Genomic DNA, 23,808 nt, shown 5'->3' with positions numbered 1-23,808 from the left:
AACACTGGTACTGTTCAGACTTTACCTTACACCAGTATGCTTCTTCCCAGGTGTCTGGCTTAAAGGGGTACTCCGGTGAAAACCTTTTTTCTTTTAAATCAACTGGTGGCAGAAAGTTAAACATATTTGTAAATTACTTCTATTAAAAAATCTTAATCCTTCCTGTGCTTATTAGCTGCTGAATACCACAGAGAAAATCGTTTTCTTGTTAGAATGCTCTCTGATGACATCACGAGCACAGTTCTCTCTGCTGACGTTATTATAATAATAATAACGCTTTATATATTGTTGTCCTGCAAGGCAGCAGTGCTAACCACCGAGCCACCATGCTGCCCTTAGCATACATCTGCTATGCATGGTTGCTAAAATGGACAGAGATGTCAGCAGAGCGCACTGTGCTCGTGATGTCATCAGTGTTCCAAAAAGAAAGGAATTTTCTCTGTAGCATTCAGCAGCTAATAAGTACTGGAAGGATTAAGATTTTTAATAGAAGTAATTTACAAATATGTTTAACTTTCTGCCACCAGTTGATTTAAAAGAAAAAAGGTTTTCACCGGAGTACCCCTTTAAATTCTATTGATGGTGTGCTAGCAGATGCAGTACACATTTGATAGACGTCAAAGTCTGCAGCATCCACCATTTCGGTCTCTTTCGTATTTACATGTTTTACACATTCATTGAACACTCTCACATTTTATACCACAGTGTATTGATCAGTTGGAATATCCAGGAATAGAAACCAAGCTAATTTCCTCCAAAAACACACCACACCTCTCTTTAGGTTGTGTGTGGTATTACACCTTTTCTCCATTCATTTCAAAGGAACTGAGCTGCAATACCACACACAACCAGAGGACAGGTGTGTTGCTGTTTTTCTTATCCTGGATAACGTATGAGCTCGGAAACATGCTGGCAGATAGATATATATATAGGATATTGTCATGTATCAAAAGAGGCATGGACTCAAGGGACAGGGACATAATACTCCCCCTTTATAAATCATTGGTACGGCCTTACCTGGAATATGCTGTTCAGTTTTGGGCACCTGTCCATAAAAGGGACACTGCGGAGTTGGATAGGGTGCAGAGACGCGCGACTAAACTAATATGGGGAATGGAACATCTTAGCTATGAGGAGCGATTAAAGGAGTTACAATTGTTTAGTCTTGAGAAGAGACGTTTAAGGGGGGATATGATAAACGTATATAAGTATATTAATGGCCCATACAAAAAATATGGAGAAAAACTGTTCCAGGTTAAACCCCCCCAAAGGACGAGGGGGCACTCCCTCCGTCTGGAGAAGAAAAAGTTTAGTCACAAGGGGCGACACGCCTTCTTTACCATGAGAACTGTGAACTTATGGAACAGTCTACCTCAGGAAGTGGTCACAGCAGGAACAATTAACAGCTTTAAAACAGGATTAGATACATTCCTGGAACAAAATAAGATTAATGCTTATGAAGAAATATAAAATCTCATCCCTTCCCCAATATCGCGCCACACCCCTACCCCTTAATTCCCTGGTTGAACTTGATGGACATATGTCTTTTTTCGACCGTACTAACTATGTATGTAACTATGTAACTATATATATATATATATATATATATATATATATATATATATATAGCTCAGAAGTAATAACGGATATTATGATATTATAAACCAGGTGCAAACGGATGACAAAGGCTCATCCCTTTGCCATAGACTTCAATGTTAAAAATAATAGCCGTTAATTTATCCGTTTCTTGTGACGGAAGAAAAATGAGTGCATGTGCCATTTTTTTCTTCCGTCAAAAAAAATGTCCATTATTCATGACGGACTATAACAGGTCATATCGGATAATCAAAAAATCCCATAGACTTGAATGGGATTTTGGAACGGACGTTTAACATCCATTATTAAGGCTTTTCTAACGGATGTTTATAACGGATCTTTTAACGGAACAACTTTAAAGTGTGAAAGGGGCCTAAGGCAAGATGCATATCTCACTTCATAGTAGATATGGCCCTGGTTATGGAGGTGTCTAACAACTGGTTTATTCTTATTATTTGTCGATGAACTTGCACAATAATAACAGTAATATTAATAAATAAGAAATGACCTATACTTAAATTACTAGACTGTAGACTGTAGATAGTTGATATGTCAATGTGACAAACTAAGACGACTGTAGTTGACATGTAATCACTACAGACAGAAACTTTTTTTCACATGTCAACACAAAACAATAAAAAAAACATCATTGTTATTACCTTCTCATGGAATCTTGTTCAGTTTCTAAATATCAAGGTAATGGCTACATCCCAAAGTCTAACATAGCAGTTTAGACATTGTATCTTCAAATGCCCCATATAAACATACATGTAATGTTTTTACAGTTCAGGATAGACTACAGTATACTGACTGCCTTCCATTTTAACATGCCTGCAAAAATGTGGATTGTATTTTCACAGACTTCTTTGCTTCTATGTTAATTTTTTCGAACTAATACTAAAGGCCAATATGTTGCAGTGCTCTAAAGCAAACACATTTATAAGACTCATTTCCCCAATGGGAACCTTAATCTATTTTACCTATGTCTGACAGATATACATACTTAGGCCAGTTAGAAAGCCAATTAAACTAATAGCAATCTCAAAAACACATGAATAAAATAGTAACAACACTCTCAGAGGCAGGTTTTATTGTAAGGCTGGGATCACAATGGTTTACAGCAATCATTAGAGTTTCCAGTCGTCCATATAGATTTATAAACTGTCAGTCAAAAGATCATTCAGCCAACACCTATCTTCCCAGCTCCCTCATAATAATGCATCTTTAGCGAATTGCATACTTTTTTCAAAAAGGACAATAACAAGCAGTTTTCAGAACGTGTACCCCCCTTCTGTCCACAGGTAAGAAAGGTTCCGATGTGTCATATATATTTAATTGTTGCTATTAAAAATCCAACGTATATTGTAAATTTGATATGTTTTACTGTAAATGGCTAACTAGCGCCTATATTAGATCTATACAATCTTTAATAGTAAATATTTCCCTGTAGCCAAGTAAAGGATTCTAAAGAGATTAAAGCAGGGGTGGGGAACCTCCATCCCCTCCATCATCATTTGGTCTGGCCTACTAAGGCCATAGACTATAGGCACCCCATAGGAAAGGTGCTAATGGAACACATTAGAACACATTAGCCATGGGTCCCGGCCGGGCCCAACCTGCTATAACACAGGGCCATGCCACTCCTGTGGCATCCATGAAATGTCCCGGCCATATTCCAGGGCGAACACAAAGTAACGCAAATCTGCATTACTAGCACTGAGAGTAAATGTGGAATAAGCATTTTTTAGGTTTAATCAAACATATAGCAATTGTAGCTGGGTTAAACATAAATTGTTGAGAGTCAAGGTGGAGTAGACATTTCAGGCCAAGTTATGTGTATTTTTTTTTTTTTGTTTAATCAATTATATAGCATTTGTAACTGGGTTTGACATAAATCGGCATTGAGAGTAAAAGTTGACCGTCAGTTTCTCCAGGAGAAAAAACACCCCTGCCATATCCTCTTTCAGTAAGCATGTTGTTGACATTACTAGCACTATGGGCCCCACCCATTTACTCAGGCCCAGTACATGTTGCAGCAGCCTGGTGCCTGGTAGTAGTAGCAGCAGCATCAGCATGTCTTCCAGGGGTTGTGTTGGTGGCACCCGTTTTAGGCTTTATCAGCTGAGCCCATATCTTTTTCTGTTATGTCATGTTGAACAGGACATAGGAACCAGATGAAGAGAAGGGGACGTGTTCGGAGCAGGAGGGCATTGGCAGTGTCCGTAAAAAAGAGCAGAGCCTAAGTAGGGCTAAGGCATTTCTCAAACATACCAGAGGTAGACATGCTGGTATGATCAGCTCAGCAGCAAGTGACGTCAACACTACTGGTTCTGTGGGCTCCAGAAAAAATGTTCCAGAGGAGGGGGGAAGTCGGGTGGTGATGTACCTATGTGATATTCTGCCATGTGAATATTCTTTTCTACCTTGCCAGAGACAGAAAATGTGGTACTATGTTGTCTCTGCTAACATAAAGTAAGTCGTTGCCAGAGTTTGCTTATAAGAACAATGGGGAGATTTAGCAAAACCTGTCCAGAGGAAAAGTCAACAAAGTTTTGATAAATCTCCCCCAATGTCTCTACATAGGCACATGGAGCGGCATCAAAAGGCCACGTGGAACAGTCAAAATGCCTCACAATGTGAAAAATACCATGCTCCTGCTTCTGCTTCAAGTCCCTCTTATCTGTTTAGCATCCTGGCCTAATCCACAGGCAGCACAGTCTCTGTCTTGTCCTTATCTCTGTCCTCCTCCTCTATCCCATTATTTATATAGAAATTGTTGTCATACAGACAACAGTAATTCCCAAATCACCCTGTTGTAGAGTGGCCTAATTCACACCTGGCCAAGTTGTTGATGGTGCAGGCACTATTGTACCATGTTGTTTTGACTCCTTAGTTTTTAGGCAAATAATGGGTGTGTGCCCTGCCCAGGTGGCACATACCTAGGCAACATTATTTGGCCAAGGAAGCCATCCCTGCTTGGCACAATCATAAGGTTGAGAGGGTGGAACATTCCATGCAGTTGTTGGTGTTCAGCACAGTGCATGTCATGATAGATACTAGAGCAGTAGCTATGGCCAAGAGCAATAAATGTTTTTTTTTTCGGTCTACTGGGTCAACATCTTGCAGAACGAGGCTCCACCGCAACAAGACAAGGAAATAGTAGTGACACCTCCACAGTTGTGCCGATCTGGTTCAACTTAAGCCACTTATCTTCCTTCTCCTCATCTAGGTCCTCCTCTACAGATATTTTTCAGCCCTCCACAGGGCTGAGCTTAGCTACTCGTCCCTCCTTTCATCTGTGCAAAGTCAAGTGCTGCTACGCTGTACAACATCTGCTAAGCCTGTGCAAGAAAAAACACACAGCGAAGGAGTTGCTGCTCTGTCTGCAGAAAGGAGTCTTACACTAGTTCTTTGCTCATAATCTGACATTGGTAAACAGGGTCACCGACTAGGTGACATGACATACTCTTTCTGTATGACACATGCTAAATCTCATTGTCAAATGTTTCTTGGGAAATTGTGGCAGTTTTAGTGAAGTGCTGTCATGTGCAGGAAAGTTTGCTTTTGGTTTGGCCTTTCTTATGCTTTTAAACATGCACCTCTAGACCCACAGTGCCAAAACGGTCTTCCTGAACACTGCCTCATTTGCAACGTTCCACATGTTGTATATGTTGGACAGTCCATAACAACAGTCAAAAACAGTGATAGGCATTGGTGGCTAAACAGAGACACCTGTCACATGCTCAGGTCTTTCGAAAAGGCAACAACATTTGTCAGCAAGGGCAACAGTGGAATAAGTAATGTTATGCCGCTGATATTCCTTATGGAGCAATTGCTCACGATGATAATTAAGCAAGAAGAGATGAAGGAGAGTTCACATCTGGCTGGCCGCCATATCGATGTTCTTCTTGAGATAAATTGGATGAGGAAGTGGGACCTAAGGAGGATTTGGAGATGGAATCTGTCGAAGGAATAGGGGACAAGAAACCTACACAAGGTGAGAATGATGATGACGAGAATGCAGACTTTAATTACTTAATTTATGGACTGAACAAGCTGGGTCCTGGGAAAAGGATGGCGAGCTGTATGCTTTCTTGCTTGTTCACTAACAGGCGTATTGTGTGGCAATTTTTTTTTCACCTTCTGAAAGGGGGGATAAATTCTTCCATTGGTGGAGAACCTCCTGTATTACCAGGAACTGGTGATTCATTCTACATGCATAACGTTTGAAGCTCCACAGACCACAAATATAGATACTGAAGAATCTACTCTAAGATAAGAACTAGCAGTGAATAAATAAGTAGACCCTAGGTCCTCGGCCGTTCTTCAAATCTGGGCCTTCCCTCTAGTCCACCACCTTGGCAGGTTAAGTCTACACCACTTGTCTTTGTCTGGTTTAATTCTGGTTACACAGTCAGCCCAAGTTGACAATTAGGTTTGAGAAACACAGTAAATTATTCAATAATTTTTGTACCAAAAAACAAGTATTTACTGATACAGAGTTGACAGCTCCTCTCTCAGTTAAGTGACCCAATTTAGTGTTTCTATCTCATCCCCACTTCATGTAAAGGCCTTTTCATGGAAATTAATAATATTTTCCAGGAGTATTATGTAGCGTGAAGTAATTGTAGTGCCAGCAGGGATTCCATCACCACATCATTTGGAGGGTCTTATAGCAAACAATATCCGGGTTGCTAACCATGTTTAAATTCATTGAAAATTTTGTTTAACATCTGTGATATTTTTTTTAAGCTGTAGAAGTTTGTACAGGTTATTATTATAGCTTTTATAATCATTTTTTAGTATAGTAAATGTTGCTAATGTGCCGATACATACCGTATTTTTCGTCCTATAGGACGCACCGGCGTATAAGACGCACCCAATTTTTAGGGGCAAAATCTAAAAAAAATTAAGATTTTGAACCCAAAAGTGGTCTTCAACCTGCAGACCTCCAGATGTTGCAAAACTACAACTCCCAGCATGCCCGGACAGCCGTTGGCTGTCCGGGCATGCTGGGAGTTGTAGTTTTGCAACATCTGGAGGTCCGCAGATTGAAGACCACTGCAGGAGATGGTAATACTCACGTGTCCCCGCCGCTCCGGACCCGTCACCGCTGCCCTGGATGTCGCTCCATCGCTGTTGCCGTGTCCCCGTCGCTCTGGAACGTCTCTGCTGCCGGCAGGGTATCCTCGCTCTCCGTCGCCGCCATCACGTCGTTACGCACGCCGACGCACGTACGCGACGATGTGATGACGAGGAAGGAGTGCGCCGGCATACAGGGGATCCCTGAACGGAGAAGACACCGAGGAGGCAGGTAAGGTCCCCCCCGGTGTCCTGTAAGCACTAACCCGGCAATTCAGTCGGGCTGTTCGGGACCGCCGCAGTGAAATCGCGGCGGTCCCGAACAGCCCGACTGAACAGCCGGGTTAGTGTCACTTTCCCTTCAGATGTGGCGGTCAGCTTTGATCGCTGCGTCTGAAGGGTTAATACAGGGCATCACCGCGATCGGTGATGTCCTGTATTAGCCGCGGGTCCCGGCCGTTGATGGCCGCAGGGACCGCCGCGATAGGGGTGTATTCGCCGTATAAGACGCACTGACTTTTCCCCCCCAGTTTTAGGGAAGAAAATGTGCGTCTTTTACGGCGAAAAAATACGGTACTTCTTCTAACTGCTTATACTGGCTGCTTTAAGATTTATAAATAATCAAATAAATGTTGACACAGTTGTCATAATGAACCATAAAATTGTTTACAAACGCAGAATTTTCAACAGCTTCCTCCCTCCATTTCTATTTCATATATAGTACTCTACAGAACATTTTTTTTTAATTCCAAAACCTCTTCCCTCTACACCTACAGTAAACTGACTCACATGCAGAAAAATCTGGTTCAAATTTCTGGACCTATAGTTTATGACATTATGAGGTCAGTTGTTTTCCCAGCCTGAGGCATCAAAACGTGTCTAAGTTTCCAACAGTATAGCTCTCATTAGGTCAGCACTGTATATGAAATATCATTATTTGGAGCTGAAATCTTTTTTATATTGGCAAACATACATTACTAAGAGAAGACTAGAAATAGCAGTGCAGACGCCTATAACTGTTACTACTTTGTACCCCTTTTCTTTCACTCGACATAAACAATAGAAATGTGAAGAGAACACTGGCTACTTGTAATGAAGCTACAAATCCCAAGTTCTAAGTCATCTGCAGATATTAATATCCCATTTTCCTCTGCTATATTAATAGTACTGTCTGGGAAGTAAAGTAAATTTCAGTGTCGGGCTCATTCTTGTCTTCTGTGTTATTAATAAGTCAAGCAGAGGCCTCCGCTGTGCTTCCTGTCAATCCTTGAAGGCATTTTTAGTTCATATAATCGACTTTGTTCAAAATGCACTTGTTATCTGTCTTAGAAAGTTTTATGTGATATTTAAGGCTGTAGAATGAACCATTTATGTGTACAAAAGGCATTTGTTTTCCATAAATATAATGTAAATATGTAAATATTTCCATCCATTAATAACTATGAGTAAACAAGTTATTTGTTCAGTGCAGTTACCTTGATGTTACACACAAATCATTGATACACATACCGAATTATGGGTTGGTTCCCAGTTTTTGGTGATCACAGGTTACAGACAGGAAATCCACAAGTTCCCACAAGATGAATACCACCATACTGCAGCAGCTCTATCAGTTGGTGCACATTTTTCGGAGGAGGGGAGCTGATTTCACAGTCTGTTCCAGCATATACCAAACCACAGTGCTCTCTGCTGACACCTCTGTCCATGTAAGGTACTGTCCAGAGCAGGAGAAAATCCCCATAGTAAACCTATCCTGCTCTGTATAGTTCCTGACACGGACAGAAGTGTTAGCAGAGAGCACTGTGGTCAGTCAGAAAAGAAATTAAAAAAGAAAATAACTTACTCTGTAGTATACAGCAGCTGATAAGTACTGGAAGGATTAAGATTTTAAGATTAAGATTTTTAAATAGAAGTAATTTACATATGTTTAACTTTCTGGCATCAGTTAATAAAAAAAAAAAATTTTTTTCCAGCAGAGCACCCTTTTAGCACATAGACCCTCATTTACAAAGACTGGAGTGTCGGTTAGGTTTTTTTTTTCAGTGTATTCATTTTTTTTCCCTTTTGATTTACTAATCTGTCGCCCAATTTCCCTTTCTTTCTGTCGCAGTTTTTTTTTCTGTCGCACAAAAGGTAAGTCGCACAAAAAAGTCTCTGCAAATTCTGACTACATTAGTGCTTGTACTACTACTCCCATCATGGAACAGGGTCTGTTCCATGTTGGGGGTAGTACTACAGGGTCTGAGGGATTGATCGCACCGGGTCTCACTTCTGAGACCCGATCCGATCAAAAGTTATTAAGCAGGGGATAGGGTGGCATGTTCCGATCCCCTGCAAACTTTCATTTTTAAATTTCCCACCAGAAGCCCTGAATGGCCGGGGCTGAGCTGTGGTGGGCAAAGATGTATAGAATCGCTGGGGGGGGGGGGTATATATATGTCCCCTCCAGCGTTTCTATATAGATTTCCCCCTGCTGCGCTATATCAAACTTAGTGTCCGCTGCGCTTGAATAAATGTACTGCCCCCCCAGCGCTATTATATAAGTATACTGACCCCCGCTGCGCATATACTGATGCCCGCTGCGCATATTTATATATATACTGACCCCCCCAAGCTGCGCATATTAATCTTCATCTTCTCCCTCCCCTGGCTGCCAATGAATGAAAACTCTATTAGCGGGGGGAGCGGAGCAGCAGCTACATATCATGCTGTGGGGGTCAGACATATGGATATATGTCTGACCCTCACAACATACATATACAAATGCCGGCTCACCGCTATGAATGACAAGTAAGCTATTGGCAGCAGCAGCGCGAGCCTCCGCTCCCTGCACTGCTTTACTTGTCCTTCATAGCGGTGAGCCGTCACCTGTATATATAGATGCTGTGAGGGTCAGACATATATCCATATGTCTGACCCCTACCGCGCATCATTGGCAGCCAAGTGAGGGAGAAGATGAAGATTAATATGCACAGCTTGGGGGGGGGGCAGTATATATATAAATATGCGCAGCGGCAGTAAGTATATGTGCAGCGGGGGTCAGTATACATATATAATAGCGCTGGGGGTCAGTACATTTATTCAAGTGCAGCTGACAATAAGTTTGATATAGCACAGCAGGGGGAAATATATATAGAAACGCTGGAGGGGCCAGATATATACCCCCCCAGCGATTCTATACATCTTTGCCCACCACAGCTCGGCCCCGGCCATTCAGGGCTTCTGGTGGGGAATTTAAAAAATGTATAGTACATTGCAGGGGATCGGAACATGCCGCCCGCTCCCTTGCTTAATAACTTTTGATCGGATCGGGTCTCAGAAGTGAGACCCGGTGCGATCAATCCCTCAGCCCCTGTACTACTACCCCCAACATAGAACAGACCCTGTTTCATGCTGGTGGTAGCAGGATTCACTCCGTTTTGAGTAATTTCCCGACAGCTCAGAGCTGTCGGGTTTCTGTGAAGCAAAACTCACAGGTTTTCCTGTGAGTTTTCTTCACACTCGGAGGGTTTTTTCTCTTTTTGTCGGGAACACGCCCCTTTTGTCGGAAAAAACACCCCTTTTGTACGTTTTTTTTTTTCACTCTGAGTGATTTTGTCGGGTTGTGTGCCAGATTCTGGCACAAATTCTGGCGCAAATTCTGGCGCAGACAGAATTCTTGCGCAAAACCTGACAAGAAGTGTCGGGATCCTGTTAGTAAATGAGGGACATTATCTAAGAACCAATCATGATGTGGTCACCTCAAAGTATCACGTTATTGGTCATAAGAAGTCAGGGACAAACTGTTCAAAAGCTGTCCCTGACTGTGTGACCTCACCCTGTAGGGCCCATCCATAAGGACCATGAGGGCATGCTCTGTCACCATTAAGGGCAATGCAGTCCTGGTTGCCAAAAGAATGAACATGTTATTCTTTTGGTGGGTTCAAAACCCTGAATTTCCGCTGCAGAAAATGCCACAGTGAAAATTCTGCAGTGTGAAAGATACAGCAGAATCCCATTGAAAATAATGCAAAAAGAATTCTGCGGCCAATATTTCATCCTTAATTTCAGCTGTGCAGACAGGCCCTTACACTTCTACTTTTCTTCAAACATTGGCAGTGTGGCTTATATATGTAAAGGAGTGGAGAACGGTGTGAGCAAACATAGAGAAAAGGTCAATCTATGTTGTATGCACCAACTGTAACATGTGAATACAGCCTAATACAATTCCTGCAAACTGCCTTGCTCCAACGCAGGATATTTTAGGGCAGGCTGTGCCTTGGACATTTCTCGAGGGATGCCTCTTTATATTTCTTTATGTTTCAGTTACTTCTCTCTTTAGTCTATGCTATATTGGAGACAGAAACACTAAGGGGGAGATTTATCAAGAATGGAAGGGGGAGATTTATCAAGAATGGTCTTGGCTAGATCATGTTTGTGGTTTGTCTAGATGCGTTTTTTTTATTTTGGGTGGTGCTGCTCCAAATTTATCATATTATCTCAGTGACCATAATAAATTTCGCACAGATGTGCACCTAGATCATTTTCTACCCCGCTTTCAAATCATGTCTATCCTGCTTCTAAGGCTAGGATTCCATTTTCTTTTCCGGCGTTTTTTTCACTGAAAAAAAAAGCCTTAAAAAATGACAGGGCAATTTCCTGCGCCTTACGTTTTTTCTGGCATTTTTGCATTTGGGTGGAAATTGCATTTTTGGGTACAAAAAAAAAAAAAAAAGGATGCAGTTGGGATGGGAAAAAATTTATTTAACAAAATTTTTATTTTTTATAACAAAATTTTAATAAATTTTTAATAAAGTGTGTGTGTGTTTAACTTTTTTTTCTCCCTATTTTTTCATTTTTTAGGTAGTACTACTGCTCCCAGCATGGAACAGACTGTTCCATGATGGGAGTAGAAGTAACTGAGCTAATAGACAGATCACCCCGGATGCAGTGACACCCGATGTGATCGTCTATAATATAGCAGAGATGCGGAGCAGCTCTATACAGTGCTCTGCATCTCTGCACTATACTCCGGGCCGGCCAGTGATGTGAATAGAACATCACTCATTCATAGTTTCCACCCAGAGTGGTGATTGGCCGGATGGCTGCAGCAAATCACAGCTCTCAGAGGTAAATATGAATGAGTGAGTGGCCGGCCGGAGTATAGTGCAGAGATACGAGCGCAGGAGAAAGCCGCTCCATCTTTGCAATAGACAGGACGATCGCATCGGGTGTCAGGAGTGACGCCCGCTGTGATCTGTCCCTTACTGCAGGTACTACTTCTCCCAACATGGAGCACACTCTGCTCCATGTTGGAAGCTGTAATACCTGCATTAATAGACAGCAAGTGTAACTTCTGAACCTGTTGCAATCTGTCTATTAATGCAGGTACTACAGTTCCCAGCATGGAGCAGAGTGTGCTCCATATTGGGAGTAGTAGTACCTGCAGTTAAGGAAAGATCACAGCAGATATCACTCCTGACACCCACTGTGATCCTCCTGTATAATGAATGGATGTGGTCGGCCGCTCTTCTATGGTCCCCTGCACTGACGTATATATACACCTATTCATATTTCCCATAGAGAGTTGTGATTGGCTGGAACCATCTGGCCAATCACAGCTCTCTGAGGGAAATATGAAGAGGTGTATATATACGTCAGTGCAGGGGACCATAGAAGAGCGGACGGCTGCATCTATAAATTATACAGAAGGATCACAGCGGACCCAGGGAGATCTGTCAATTATTACAGGTACAACTACTCCCATCATGGAACAGAGGGTTCCATGCTGGGAGTAGTAGTACTACCTAAAAATTTTAAAAAATAAAGAAAAAAAAAGTGAAATACACACACACTAAATTTTTATTATTGTCGGCTACATTTTTATTGCCCTGCCCGCACACAAAAATTGATCCCTGTTTAATAAAAAAATTTTTATAAAAAGATGAATTTCGTTAAATACAATTTTTTCCATCACTACTGTATCTTTTTTATTATTATTATTTGTACCCTACAAAATTTTATTAAAAAAGGTATTTCCATCACTTTTTTTGTATCACTAAAGTCTCTATCTCCCTCTCTTTCACTTTGGCTAATATTTTTATGAATTTTTTTTAGACCTGGTCAGGAGGTGGTCTAGATTTGCAGGGTTTTTTGCACCATTTGGGGGCAATTTTGCGCAAAAACCCACATTTAGCGTGAAAGTAAAGAAAACTTGCAGATTTAGACCAAAAAAAGGAATAGAACTCAATGATAAAAATCCGCCCTAGAGACTATTCACACGTTGTAATTTCCTCTTGTGCAATTCTGCCTCAAATTAAAGCCCATAGACTTCTATGAGATTCCGCACTCCCATTCAGAGGCGAATCCTATAGAAGTCTATGGGCTTTAATTTGAGATTGAATTGAATTCTCTGTATAGAAATCTTCGTAGCATTCTTCTTATAGATATATTTTGCTGATGTATCTCTATATGTCGTTACACTATAGGGAAAAGAACACAATGAAAAGTCACTGTTACAGTTTTAATAAAACAGTTATGGTAAACATAGACATATTTGGTATCCACATAACCACAAACTTCATAGTACAGTGAACATATTATTTATTGTAGTCAGTAAAGACCGACAATAAAAATGTCACTTTTTTGTAACCTATATGGAAAGTTCATAGAAATTAAAATACTTCCTCATGTGTATGAAAAAAAATACAGCTCATGCTGCAAAAAAACATGGCTTCATACAGTGATGTCAATGGAAGAATAAATAAGTTATGGCAATGAATGTGAGAAGGTAAACACCAGAAAATTCCTCTCCATCACAACAGCATAGCAGCACAGCTCCCAAATCTCCGTCAGTAAAAGGATTAAGTTACAAACTTTGTAGCAAACAGCTGCCTCTATTCTTTTTCGGGTAGGTTAACGCATTGTTTTGTCAGTCTTTGTTGAAATGATAGGAATTTTTTTAAATTTTATTTTATTTTTTTAGCAGAAACACTATAAAAACACAGAAAAATGCAACAGAAACATCATTAGTGTTGTTCTTGATGTATAGTGTACTGGTTGAATGAAATAAATTAGGCATAAGGGGGCACTCTGACTGTGTCTCCAAAGGGGCTTCATAAACCTAAGTCCAGCCTTGCCTGTACCTATGTGTCCATCACAGGAGCAGGCAGATTTCTATCCCCTTAAAGTAAATGATGAAGGTTTCTAATGAATGACAGCAAGCTAGGCCTGAACTCACTACAGCAACCTTATGGGTCTAGGCACAATCCGGGCGGAAGTTTTGATGGCAGACAGTTCATTGCTGATCCCTATAGCCAGCAATGCATTATGCTAGGTATCCCGGCGAGCAGAATGTAGCGGAGGAATTTTAACGGTGGAATGCTCCGACACTGGAATTCTTCAGTGTGCACTGTGCAGTGGAATCTCATTGACAGCAATAGGACTCTGCTGCACAAATTTTTCCACACTAATTCTGTAGTGTGCATGGGCCCTACCAGTAACATGCTGCCGAAACCATGGACAACATGAAACAATGACATGCTCTCTCTGTACAATGATACATGATTCAATCTGAACTGATCCAGTGTTCAGAGGAATTACATTACACGTACATTTTTGGGTGACAAAAATGCTGTCCCTGCAGCTGTTGCCTGCATGTCTCTATGTGGAGATAAAATACAGAAAGTGAGGGCAGGACAAGCAGGACTCTTTGTAGGCTCCTGGCTTATCAATCAGTCTGCTGTGTAAGCCGGGAGCATGACACAGAGCCTCAGTGTACAGAACCCTGTTTGTCCTCAGTGTACAGAGCCCTGCTTGTCCTCAGTGTACAGAGCCCAGATTGTCATAAGTGTACAGAGCCCTGGTTGTCCTCAGTGTACAGAGCCCTGCTTGTCCTCAGTGTACAGAGCCCTGCTTGTCCTCAGTGTACAGAGCCCTGCTTGACCACAGTGCACAGAGCCCTGCTTGTCCTCAGTGTACAGAGCCCTGTTTGTCCTCAGTGTAAAGAGGCCTTCTTGTCCTGAGTGTACAGAGCCCTGCTTGTCCTCAGTGTACAGAGCTCTGCTTGTCCTCACTGCACAGAGCCCTGCTTGTCCTCACTGCACAGAGCCCTGCTTGTCCTCAAAGCACAGAGCCCTTCTTGTCCTCAGTACACAGAGCCCTGCTTGTCCTCAAATCACAGAGCCCTGCTTGTCCTCGCTGCACAGAGCCCTGCTTGTCCTCAAAGCACAGATCCCTGCTTGTCCTCACTGCACAGAGCCCTGCTTGTCCTCACTGCGCAGAGCCCTGCTTGTCCTCAGTGTACAGAGCCCAGCTTGTCCTCACTGCACAGAGCCCAGCTTGTCCTCAGTGTACAGAGCCCTGCTTGTCCTCAGTTCACAGAACCCTGCTTGTCCTCAGAGCATAGACCCCTCCTTGTCCTCAGTGCACAGAGCCCTGCTTGTCCTCAGTGTACAGAGCCCTGATTGTCCTCAGTGTACAGAGCCCTGATTGTCCTCAGTGTACAGAGCCCTGCTTGTCCTCAGTGTACAGAGCTCTGCTTGTCCTCACTGCACAGAGCCCTGCTTGTCCTCACTGCACAGAGCCCTGCTTGTCCTCACTGCACAGAGCCCTGCTTGTCCTCAAAGCATAGAGCGCTGCTTGTCATCAGTGCACAGAGCCCTGCTTGTCCTCAGAGCATAGAGCCCTGCATGTCCTCAGTGCACAGAGCCCTGCTTGTCCTCACTGCACAGAGCCCTGCTTGTCCTCACTGCACAGAGCCCTGATTGTCCTCAGTGTACAGAGCCCTGCTTGTCCTCAGTGTACAGAGCTCTGCTTGTCCTCACTGCACAGAGCCCTGTTTGTCCTCAAAGCACAGAGCCCTGCTTGTCCTCAGTGCACAGAGCCCTGCTTGTCCTCAGAGCATAGAGCCCTGCATGTCCTCAGTGCTCAAAGCCCTGCTTGTCCTCAGTCCATAGAGCCCTGCTTGTCCTCAGTGCACAGAGCCCTGTTTGTCCTCAGTTCACAGAACCCTGCTTGTCCTCAGTGCACAGAGCCCTGCTTGTCCTCAGTGCACAGATCCCTGGTTGTCCTATGTGTACAGAGCCCTGATTGTCCTCAGTGTACAGAGCCCTGCTTGTCCTCAGTGTACAGAGCTCTGCTTGTCCTCACTGCACAGAGCCCTGCTTGTCCTCAGTGCACAGAGCACTGCTTGTCCTCAGTTCACAGAGCCCTGATTGTCCTCAGTGCACAGAGCCCTGCTTGTCCTCAGTGTACAGAGCCCTGCTTGTCCTCACTGCACAGAGACCTGCTTGTCCTCACTGCACAGAGCCCTGCTTGTCCTCAAAGCACAGAGCCCTGCTTGTCCTCACTGCACAGAGCCCTGCTTGTCCTCAGTGCAGAGAGCCCTGCTTGTCCTCACTGCACAGAGCCCAGCTTGTCCTTACTGCACAGAGCCCTGCTTCTTCTCAGTCCATAGAGACCTGCTTCTCCTCAGTGCACAGAGCCCTGCTTGTCCTCAGTGCACAGAGCCCTGCTTGTCCTCAGAGCACAGAGCCCTGCATGTCCTCAGTGCGCAAAGCCCTGCTTGTCCTCAGTCCATAGAGCCCTGCTTGCCCTCAGTGCACAGAGCCCTGCTTGTCCTCAGTGTACAGATCCCTGGTTGTCCCATGTGTACAGAGCCCTGATTTTCCTCGCTGCACAGAGCCCTGCTTGTCCTCAGTGTACAGAGCTCTGCTTGTCCTCACTGCACAGAGCCCTGCTTGTCCTCACTGCACAGAGCCCTGCTTGTCCTCAAAACACAGAGCCCTGCTGATCCTCAGTGCACAGAGCCCTGCTTGTCCTCAGTTCACAGAGCCCTGATTGTCCTCAGTGCACAGAGCCCTGCTTGTCCTCAGTGCACACAGCCCTGCTTGTCCTCAGTGCACACAGCCCTGCTTGTCCTCAAAGCACAGAGCCCTGCTTGTCCTCAGTGTACAGAACCCTGCTTGTCCTCACTGCACAGAGCCCTGCTTGTCCTCACTGCACAGAGCCCTGCTTGTCCTCACTGCACAGAGACCTGCTTGTCCTCAAAGCACAGAACCCTGCTTGTCCTCAGTGTACAGAGCACTGCTTGTCCTCAGTGCAAAGAGCCCTGCTTTTCCTCAAAGCACAGAGCCCTGCTTGTCCTCAGTGTACAGAGCCCTGCTTGTCAACAGTGCAAAGAGCCCTGCTTGTCCTCAGTTCACAGAACCCTGCTTGTCCTCAGAGCATAGAGCCCTGCAAGTCCTCGGTGCACAGAGCCTGCTTGTCCGAAGTGTACTGAGCCCTGCTTGTCCTCAGTTTACAGAGCCCTGCTTGTCCTCAGTGTACAGAGCCCTGCTTGTCCTCAGTGTACAGAGCCCTGCTTGTCCTCAGTGTACAGAGCCCTGCTTGACTTCAAATCACAGAGCCCTGCTTGTCCTCACTGCACAGAGACCTGCTTGTCCTCACTGCACAGAGCCCTGCTTGTCCTCAAAGCACAGAGCCCTGCTTGTCCTCACTGCACAGAGCCCTGCTTGTCCTTAATGCACAGAGCCCTGCTTGTCCTCACTGCACAGAGCCCAGCTTGTCCTCAGTCTACAGAGCCCTGCTTCTTCTCAGTCCATAGAGACCTGCTTCTCCTCAGTGCACAGAGCCCTGCTTGTCCTCAGTTCACAAAACCCTACTTGTCCTCAGAGCATAGAGCCCTGCTTGTCCTCAGTGCACAGAGCCCTGCTTGTCCTCAAAACACAGAGCCCTGCTGATCCTCAGTGCACAGAGCCCTGCTTGTCCTCAGTTCACAGAGCCCTGATTGTCCTCAGTGCACAGAGCCCTGCTTGTCCTCAGTGCACACAGCCCTGCTTGTCCTCAGTGCACACAGCCCTGCTTGTCCTCAAAGCACAGAGCCCTGCTTGTCCTCAGTGTACAGAACCCTGCTTGTCCTCACTGCACAGAGCCCTGCTTGTCCTCACTGCACAGAGCCCTGCTTGTCCTCACTGCACAGAGACCTGCTTGTCCTCAAAGCACAGAACCCTGCTTGTCCTCAGTGTACAGAGCACTGCTTGTCCTCAGTGCAAAGAGCCCTGCTTTTCCTCAAAGCACAGAGCCCTGCTTGTCCTCAGTGTACAGAGCCCTGCTTGTCAACAGTGCAAAGAGCCCTGCTTGTCCTCAGTTCACAGAACCCTGCTTGTCCTCAGAGCATAGAGCCCTGCAAGTCCTCGGTGCACAGAGCCTGCTTGTCCGAAGTGTACTGAGCCCTGCTTGTCCTCAGTTTACAGAGCCCTGCTTGTCCTCAGTGTACAGAGCCCTGCTTGTCCTCAGTGTACAGAGCCCTGCTTGTCCTCAGTGTACAGAGCCCTGCTTGACTTCAAATCACAGAGCCCTGCTTGTCCTCACTGCACAGAGACCTGCTTGTCCTCACTGCACAGAGCCCTGCTTGTCCTCAAAGCACAGAGCCCTGCTTGTCCTCACTGCACAGAGCCCTGCTTGTCCTCAATGCACAGAGCCCTGCTTGTCCTCACTGCACAGAGCCCAGCTTGTCCTCAGTCTACAGAGCCCTGCTTCTTCTCAGTCCATAGAGACCTGCTTCTCCTCAGTGCACAGAGCCCTGCTTGTCCTCAGTTCACAAAACCCTACTTGTCCTCAGAGCATAGAGCCCTGCTTGTCCTCAGTGCACAGAGCCCTGCTTGTCCTCAAATCACAGAGCCCTGCTTGTCCTCACTGCACAGTGCCCTGCTTGTCCTCACTGCACAGAACCCTGCTTGTTCTCAGAGCATAGAGCCCTGCATGTCCTCGGTGTACAGACCCTGCTTGTCCACAGTGCACAGAGCCCTGCTTGTCCTCACTGCACAGTGCCCTCCTTGTCCTCACTGCACAGAGCCCTGCTTGTCCTCAAAGCACTGAGCCCTACTTGTCCTCACTGCACAGAACCCTGCTTGTCCTCAGAGCATAGAGCCCGGCATGTCCTCAGTGTACAGACCCTGCTTGTCCACAGTGCACAGAGCCCTGCTTGTCCTCAGTGCACAGAGCCCTGCTTGTCCTCAAATCACAGAGCCCTGCTTGTCCTCACTGCACAGTGCCCTGCTTGTCCTCACTGCACAGAGCCCTGCTTGTCCTCAAAGCACTGAACCCTGCTTGTCCTCACTGCACAGAGCCCTGCTTGTCCTCACTGCACAGATCCCTGCTTGTCTTCAGTGTACAGAGCCCTGCTTGTCCTCAGGGTACAGAGCCCTGCCTGTCCTCAGTGTACAGAGCCCAGCTTGTCCTCGGTGTACAGATCCCTGTTTTTCCACAGTGTACAGAGCTCTGCTTGGCCTCACTGCACAGAGCCCAGCTTGTCCTCACTGCACAGAGCCCTGCTTGTCCTCAAAGCACAGAGCCCTGTTTGTCCTCAGTGCAGAGAGCCCTGCTTGTCCTCACTGCACAGAGCCTTGCTTGTCCTCACTGCACAGAGCCCTGCTTGTCCTCAGTGCACAGAGCCCTGCTTGTCCTCAAAGCACAGAGCCCTGTTTGTCCTCAGTGCAGAGAGCCCTGCTTGTCCTCACTGCACAGAGCCTTGCTTGTCCTCACTGCACAGAGCCCTGCTTGTCCTCAGTGCACAGAGCCCTGCTTGTCCTCAGTGTACAGAGCCCTGCTTGTTCTCAGTGCACGGAGACCTGCTTGTCCTCAGTTCACAGAACCCTGCATGTCCTCAGTGTACAGAGCCCTGCTTGTCCTCAGTGCACAGAGGCCTGCTTGTCCTCAGTGTACAGAGCCCTGCTTATCCTCAGTTCACAGAACCCTGCTTGTCCTCAGAGGATAGAGCCCTGCATGTCCTCAGTGTACAGAGCCCTGATTGTCCTCAGTGTACAGAGCCCTGCTTTTCCTCATTGTACAGAGCCCTGCTTATCCTCAGTGTACAGAGTCCTGCTTGTTATCAAATCACAGAGCCCTGCTTGTCCTCACTGCACAGAGCCCTGCTTGTCCTCATTGCACAGAGCCCTGCTTGTCCTCACTACACAGAGCCCTGCTTGTCCTCACTGCACAGAGCCCTGCTTGTCCTCAGTCTACAGAGCCCTGCTTGTACTCAGTCCATAGAGCCCTGCTTTTCCTCAGTGCACAGAGCCCTGCTTGTCCTCAGTTCACAGAACCCTGCTTGTCCTCAGAGCATAGAGCCCTGCATGTCCTCAGAGTACAGAGCCCTGCTTGTCCTCAGTGCACGGAGACCTGCTTGTCCTCAGTTCACAGAACCCTGCATGTCCTCAGTGTACAGAGCCCTGCTTGTCCTCAGTGTACAGAGCCATGCTTGTCCTCAGTGTTCAGAACCCTGCTTGTCCTCAGTTCACAGAACCCAGCTTGTCCTCAGAGCATAGAGCCCTGCATGTCCTCAGTGTACAGAGCCCTGCTTGTCCTCAGTGCACAGAGCCCTGCTTGTCCTCAGTGTACAGAGCCCTGCTTGTCCTCAGTGTACAGAGCCCTGCTTGTCCTCAGTGTACAAAGCCCTGCTTGTCCTCAGTGTACAGAGCCCTGCTTGTCCTCAGTGTACAGAACCCTGCTTGTCCTCACTGAACCGAGCCCTGCTTGTCCTTACTGCACAGAGCCCTGCTTGTTCTCACTGCACAGAGCCCTGCTTTTCCTCAGTCCACAAGGCCCTGCTTGTCCTCAGTGCACAGAGCTCTACTTGTCCTCAGTCCATAGAGCCCTGCTTGTCCTCAGTGCAGGGACAAGACAACATGTTTACGCCCTAAAGTATACACTTTTTTTTTTAAACAATACACATTAAAAATACAGTTCCCATTTGTGTAATCAATATACAAAATAGCAACTTATAGTAACAGTATCTTTTTTTAATACTTTTTATACTGTATATTTGTCTTGTGGTATGTTATGTACATTTACTGGAATATTATTTTAACATTCTTGTTATGTATAATATAATAACCCTACTATTACTTACATAGTGGAAAGAAAGCCCCCTTCCAAATGACAAAAACACACAACTACAAACAATTTTTTTGGTATCTTATTCTCTGGTGTGTCATTAACATCTAGCGATGAAAATAATTCTTCATTGTTAGTAAATAAAAAAAGACAATATTTTTGATGTATATTCTTCACATACAGTGTTTATATAATTTTTCTCAATTATTAACTCAAAAGAGCCTAGACAGGATGCCATCAAATAAACTGTAAAGTACTGTAGACAAAAATAACCTGTCCTGAAGCTACATTTTATATATGTGTCTCCTGGGCAGCCAGCACACATATGTCTTTTCAATGTTATGATTTCCTCTTATTGTTCCTTTGTCATTAATATATTTCTTTTGTTAGCAGCCAGCTGTAGTTGCTCTCTGGTTGCCTTATATCCCCTGCCTTCCACAGGTCATTAGTGCACCACTATCACCCGTCTAGCCTCCAAACAACACATGTACACTTTCATTTTTTCCCTCACCATTTCAAAGACAGTGGGAAAGGTTAGGAGAAGAAGTGCAATGTCTCAGACAGCAACTCATTCCTGTTAATGCCAAACCAATTTGTTGTATATCTAAAATACTTGTAGCAGGGGGATTACTAAATTGGGTTCTAAATTTGGAATTTTACAGAGGTATTAAGAATTGTAAATGAAGGGTTATTACACGTGTCTGGACACTACCTCAGCGTTCCTATGACAGGAGCATGTCAAGATGGAGGCAAAATTAGAATTCACAAGACTGTGCAACCGGTAATATTATGGAATCAACATTTTTCACAGGAGCTGCTGAAGAATTGATGGATCTTCACAGTAAAGGTTGAGGCACTTGTGGACGGTACACCATGTGCCTCAAAATTTCCTGATTTAACAAGATGGGAAGTTTCCCCATTCTGATACTTCTGCTGCAGTTATAATGACTGGGCTTTTTTTTTTTTTTTTTTTTTTTTTACTTCTACAAATTTTACAAACTACAAAACTGTGGAATAAAATATTTTTACAGACCTTTATTAATTTTATAACTAGAGATAATGGAAACAGATCATTATTGACACCTGTCTGAAGGTACAAATCCCCCTAAGGGTATGGTCCCACGTAGCATTTACGCAGCATATTTCATGCTGCACAAAATCTGCTGCAGAGTGGAAAATACGCTGCATATTCTCTGTTAAGGTTTGAGGTGGGGGTTCGGGCCGCTATGACTGTGACAAACGGCCCCGCCTCCAAACCTCACTGAACACATAGGTCTGCCACCAGGTAGCCCTGTGTGTATGCTCAATGGATGGTATGCAGCATATTTCCCACTGTGCAGGATGAAATATGCTGTGTGGTGCGTCAACACATATTCGTGTTTTGGTGCAGATTTTCTATTGCTGATTTTCCTTCTCTTTGAAGCAATGGGGTAGAAATTTAGCAGCAGAAATTAGAAGCAAAATAAGCATGTATGAACATACGCTAGGGACAAAGGTAATATTTGACTTCTACTTTAAAAGGCTTATGCAGGATTATAAATACTAAACTGATTTCTTCCAAAAACAGGACCACACCTGTCTTTTGGTTGTGTCTGGTATTGCATCTCAGTTCCACTGAAGTGAATTAAGCTAAATTGTAATACCACACACAACCTAAGGAAAGATATTGTACCGCTCATGTAAACTACAGGATGACATAATAACCTATCAGAGTGTCCTCCCAGCTCTTTCTGTATCCTGCTGCTGCTATCTCTATGGGATTATCAAAACCTGCGCAGAGGAAAACTTGCCCAGTTGCCCATAGCAACCATTCGGCTTGCTGCTTTCCTTTTTAGGAAGGCCTATGAAAAATGAAAGAAGCGATCTGATTGGTTACCATGGGCAACTAGACAGCTTTTCCTCTGGACAGATTTTGATAAATCTGCAGGGGTCGGCAACCCCTGGCACGCGTGCCACTCACAGCACGTGGAGTGCTTTTGAGTGGCACGTGAGGGGAAGGGGTTGTAGGTGAGAGGGAGAAGGTGCAGGTGAAAGGGAGAAGGTGCAGGTAGGGGGGGGTGTAGGTGAGAGGGGGTGCAGGTGAGAGAGAGGGGTGAAGGTGAGAGAAAGGGTGCAAGTGGGAGGGGGTGCAGGTGAGAGGGAGGGGGTGCAGGTGAGGGTGAAGGGTTGTAGGTGAGAGGTGGGTGTACAGGTGAGTGGAAGGGGGTGTAGGTGAGAGGGGGTGCATGTGAGAGGGAGGGGGTACAGGTAAGAGGAGGGTGCAGGGGAGAGGGAGAAGGTGCAGGTGAGAGGGAAGGGGTGAAGGTGAGGGGGACGGGGGAGTAGGTGAGAGGGGGTGCAGGTGAGAGGGAGGGGTGTAGATGAGAGGGGGTGCAGGTGAGAGGGAGGATGTGCAGATAAGAGGGGGGTGCAGGGGAGAGAGAGAAGGTGCAGGTGAGAGGGAAGGGGTGCAGGTGAGGGGGGGTGATGATGTGGAGGAGCATTGGCTACTTCCCTACCTGGCTACTTACCCAATTACCCTCTTGGCTACTTCCCTACCTGGCAACCTACCTAGTTACCTGCCTTTTTCCCTACCTGGCAACCTACCTAGTTACCTCCCTGGCTATTTCCCTACCTGGCAACCTACCTAGTTACCTGACTGGCTATTTCTCTACCTGGCAACCTACAAAATTAGCTGCATGACTAGTTCCCTACTTGGCTGCTACCTTTTTACTTTCCTAGCTACCTACCCACCTACTTAGCCACCTGGCTACCTACCTACATAGCTTCCTACGTACATAGATACCTACCGACATAGCAACCTAATTGCCTTGCTACCTACTTGCTACCTACCTACCTACCTATCTAGTTACCCAGCTACCTACCTACATACATAGCTACCCACTTACCTACCTGCCTACCTACTTAGCTACCTTGCTACCTACCTATGAACTTACCTCCACATCTACTTACCTACCTTACTTAATATCTACCTACCTACCTACTTGGATACCTACCTAGCTAGCTACTTATATCTAAGGAAAATCGCAGCAAAGTATTAAAGGACATCTGCAGCATGATTAACACTTATCCGCTATCCACAGGATAGGGGATAAGTGTTTGATCGCGGGGGGTCCGACCGCTGGGACCCCCTGTGATCTCCTGTATGGGGCCGGGGCTTTCCCGTGCAGGGGTCGTGCTGACCGCAGCATGATGTTGTAGCCGGCACACCTCCTCCATACATCTCTATGGGAGAGGCAGGGAGGCAGCGTTCGT

Source organism: Hyla sarda, chromosome 5, assembly GCF_029499605.1.
Source record: "Hyla sarda isolate aHylSar1 chromosome 5, aHylSar1.hap1, whole genome shotgun sequence".
In the NCBI taxonomy this organism is placed as follows: Eukaryota; Metazoa; Chordata; class Amphibia; order Anura; family Hylidae; genus Hyla; species Hyla sarda.
The sequence above is the reverse complement of the archived record's forward strand: the minus strand, read 5'-3'. Positions refer to the sequence as shown.